Below are 3,688 nucleotides of genomic sequence, written 5' to 3' on the forward strand. Positions count from 1 at the left end.
TGCACTTTCCACGTGTCGCCTTCTGCAAAATGAAGGCTTGAGTCCAAAAAAAGGGAATGAATTTTTTCTAGGCGGCTCTGCAAGGCTTTGAACGCTAACTTACTTGCTCCCTCAGTTTCTTGCTCATATAGCTCCTTGCTCGCTTATTTCGTGCTCCCAAAAACACACACACACACACACACACACACACACAGAGCCTCAGTCTGCAGGTAATGCTCAACACCTGTCCGCCATTGTATTTGCTCCGGCTTTGTTGGTTGCCCGTCATCACCAAGAGACTCTTGCTCTCTGCTGCTCCGTGCCGCACCCACCTGCTCGTTGCTCGCTCACTAACGTTGCTCGCTGCTCGCTGCTGCAGTCTTGCGTTGCTCGCTGTTGCTCAATAACGCACGCACCTGTTGACAGTCTTGCGCTGCTCGCTGCTGCTCAATAACGCGCGCACCTGCTGCAGTCTTGCACTGCATCATCGCAAAGAGGCTGCTCCTCGTTGCTACTCGTTGCCGTGCCCACCTGTTGTACCTATGGAAAGCTGCTAAGCAATGCCAAGAGGCTGCTGTAGTCTTGTGCTGCCCATCATCGCCAAGAGGCTGCTCCTCGCTGCTGCTCTCTGCCGCACCCACCTGCTGTACCTACGGAAGGCTGCTGAGCAATGCCAAGAGGCTACCCATCATCGCCAAGAGGCTGCTGAGCAATGCCTTGCGCTGTCGACAGCTAAACGTCGACAACTTCTACCTGTGTCGAGCTAAACGTCCCTGCGCCTGCCGCCAGAAACATGAGCCGCCTGCCGCATGTCTTGCATGCCCCCGCCACGCTGCGCCTGCGGCATGTCCTGCACGCCCCCGCCACGCCGCGCCTGCCGCATGTTCTGCACGTCCCCGCCACCTCAAGCTTTTATTAGATTAATAATTAATAACTAACTATTTTATTATACTAACTATTTTATTATTTTTTGTGGCAGGTGCAGGCACACTCAGTTCCAGGCAACTTTCCACATTTTACGCATTTTTTACTCATTTGTTTATTTATTTATTTATTAAAATCCCTTGACCTAAAAAAAAAGCATAAAGATACACATGAGAGAGAGAGAGAGAGAGAGAGAGAGAGAGAGAGAGAGAATGAAAAAAAAATGGGGGGAGAGGGAGAGATTAACCTTATGCCATTCCAAAAATTCATAAAGATGCACATAGAAGGAAGAGAGAGAGAGAGAGAGAGAAGAAGAAGAAGAAGACCAAAGAGTATGAAAAAAGGGGGGGGGGGGGGGGGGGGGGGGGGAGAGAGAGAGAGAGAGAGAGAGAGAGAGAGAGAGAGAGAGAGAGAGAGAGAAAAGACCAAATAAAAGGCTAAAATGACCTATGAGACCAAACTGTTACAAAATTGAGAATCTGATACCATGTCTGGCTGCTAAAAGACTAGAACAGATATCGAGAGTATGACTCGAATCTTCTTGTGAACTCTTTTTCGATGCCATGTAGCTTCACTCCTCAATTGTGGGTGTCTGACCTCCGTAGCTCCTGTGAGAGAGAGAGAGAGAGAGAGAGAGAGAGAGAGAGAGAGAGCGATAAAAGACCAAAAAGTAAATGATCTTAGGTAAATTAGGTTAATGCAATCCCCGAGAGAGGAGAGTTTTAACGATGTAGGAAACGTTCCCAAGAGACCCTAAAGATCTAGCATATGAAGACATGTTATTCAAGAGGGGAATGAAATAACCAAACTACAACACTTGGGAGAGAAAGGTTATACTTTTTCTCTTTTTATTAGGGGACACACACTCACCCACACACACACACACACACGAGAAGAAGAGAGTTTTAACGATGTAGGAAACTATCCCAAGAGACCCTAAAGATCTAGGAGACGAGGACTTGAACCCAAGACAGGTTATACTAGAGGGAAATGGCCACAACGGTTATACCCATGTATGTCCATAGAGGAAAAAAAACCCATAAAGATTATACAATTTTTGTCTTTTTATTAGCGTGTGCGCGCACACACACACACACAAGAAGTAGAGAGTTTTCACGTTGTAGGACAGAAAATTGTCCATAAGGCTTCACACACATAGAAATAAAAGACACATAGAGAGACATAGAGATGAAAATGAACTCAATTGGAGGGTGCTTACACACACACACACACACACACACAAACAAAGAGAGAGAGAGAGAGAGAAGAAGAGAAGAAAAAGACCAAAGAGAATTAAAACAATTGGGGGGAGAGAGAGAGTGATGACGAGGGGTTGAGCGTTATACCATTTAACTCTTTCCATTAGCGCACACACACACCCAAGAAGAAGAGAGTTTTAACGTCATAGGAAAGTATCCCAACAGATTTTAAAGATTCAGACGACGAGGAGTTGAACTCAAGACCTGCTATTCTAGAGAGGAATGGCATAACCAAACTACCACACTTGGGAGAGAGAAAGGTTATACCATTTTTGTCTTTTTATTAGGGCACATACAGTCACCCACACACACACCCGAGAAGAAGAGAGTTTTAACAGCACATAGCAGCATCAAAGAATCTTGAATACAAAGGGGCACAAAGGTTTCCCATATTACTTGTAAAAGGAGCACATGATGCCATTACTAAAAACTGTTTTGCTACTCTCGAAATTTTAGCCACGGTTTCTTTACACAAAATAGATTGATGGAAATGAATCGCAGCCAAAATCAATATAATATGAAAATAGGTACCCCAATACTTGTCAAGAAGAAAATAGGTCGTTTTCCTTGGCCATGTCTTTGATGAACTTTTCTAATTTCACCATGACAGATGTTTGAAAATATGAAATGCATGAATACCCCCTTTGTAATACTCCAAGGAGACCTTCTTGCCACTCTCTCTCAATTTTTCAATGTACTTCACCTCCCAATCTTTTAAAAAGTCATGCTCTGCAACCACAACCATACATGGTGGAAGAGCAAGCTTAGAGTAATCAATAGAATTTGGTCCTGTAACATTGCATGCAAAATGATCTCTGTTTGCACCCAATGGAAGGTAGGCTCTCCAATACCAGTCCGCGTCTTCGACCGTTCCAAAAGGTACACTAGGCATTCTTATTTCAGCAGGCGTTCTCTCCTCTCCACCAAAGAAAGGGAATAAGAGGATGCTCCCCTTTATTCGAAGTGATGAGGAGCAATATTCTTCTGTAGTTGAGAAAGCCATGCAAGCAACATGGTGAACTATGTTGCCTCCTGCACTATCACCCATGAGGAAACAAGAATTGAGGTTTGCAATGGAAGGAATGTGTTGGATATTAGAGCTATTCCCCGCCCATTTGAGTGCAGCAAAGCAATCCTCATAGGCTATGGGGTATCGATATTCGGGTGCCAATCAGTAGTTTACAGAGATGACAACAACTCTGCAAGCCTTGCTCAACCACTTGCAAAAGGAGTCATAGAAAGACAGATTTGCACATAACTCTACAAAGCCTCCTCCATGGAAGTAAAATACAACTGGTACACTCTTCTCCTCTGAAACAAAGAAATAGTTTAAGTAATAGCTCTCCCACTCTCTCTCTCTCTCTCTCTCTCTGTACGCGTGCGCCCCCATGGGACCTTTACTAAAGGGGAAGCGACAGGATCAACAACAGCGTCTTGGGGCCAACCTCAACAGGGCATGCGGTATTAAATGAGGTGGAAACGTTGCTACGTGTGATAATCTCAAGGACATTGGAGGGCTCAACAAA

General features: G+C 44.8%; 1 pseudogene; it reads right to left on the reverse strand.

The window, feature by feature from the left end:
* Positions 1-2,760: 2,760 nt before the first annotated feature.
* On the reverse strand, positions 2,761-3,210 carry LOC147435919 (gibberellin receptor GID1C pseudogene; annotated as a pseudogene).
* Between the last annotated feature and the right edge of the window lie 478 nt (positions 3,211-3,688).

The sequence above is a fragment of the Adiantum capillus-veneris genome, chromosome 18, assembly GCF_014529385.1.
Source record: "Adiantum capillus-veneris isolate H3 chromosome 18, ASM1452938v2, whole genome shotgun sequence".
In the NCBI taxonomy this organism is placed as follows: Eukaryota; Viridiplantae; Streptophyta; class Polypodiopsida; order Polypodiales; family Pteridaceae; genus Adiantum; species Adiantum capillus-veneris.